Source organism: Bison bison, unplaced genomic scaffold, assembly GCF_000754665.1.
Source record: "Bison bison bison isolate TAMUID 2011002044 unplaced genomic scaffold, Bison_UMD1.0 scf7180017856604, whole genome shotgun sequence".
Lineage (NCBI taxonomy): Eukaryota > Metazoa > Chordata > Mammalia > Artiodactyla > Bovidae > Bison > Bison bison.
Genome location: NW_011487177.1, coordinates 5,305 through 6,027, shown reverse-complemented (window position 1 = coordinate 6,027; position 723 = coordinate 5,305).

Genomic DNA, 723 nt, shown 5'->3' with positions numbered 1-723 from the left:
GAGAAGCTAGGAACTGGAGTTGGACTGTCAAGCCCCACGACGTGAGGACTCACCTCACTGCACTTCGTTGCTGCTGAGTAGAGAAGAGAAGAAGTGACCCTGTGTTTAATATTAGCTCAGTCATATAATCATGATGGTATGATCATTCATCTAGAGCCAGACATCCTGGAGTGTGAAGTCAAGTGGGCCTTAGGAAGCATCACTACAAACAGCTACTGGAGGTGATGAAATTCCAGTTGAGCTATTTCAAATCCTAAAAGATGATGCTGTGAAAGTGCTGCACTCAATAAACCAGAAAATTTGGAAAACTCATCAGTGGCCACAGGACTGGAAAAGGTCAGTTTCCATTCCAATCCCAAAGAAAGGCAATGCCAAAGAATGTTCACACCACCACACAATTGCATTCATCTCACATGTTCACAAAGTAATGCTCAAAATTCTCCAAGTGAGGCTTTAAAAGTATGTGAACCGAGACCTTCCAGATGTTCAAGCTGGATTTAGAAAAGGCAGAGGAACCAAAGATCATATTGCCAACATCCACTGGATCATAAAGCAAGAGAGTTCCAGAAAAACATCTACTTTTCCTTTATTGACTATGGCAAAGTCTTTGACTGTGTGGATCACAACAAACTGTGGAAAATTCTTAAAGAGATGGGAATACCAGACTACCTTACTGGCCTCCTGAGAGATCTGTATACAGGTCAAGAAGCAACAGTTAGACTC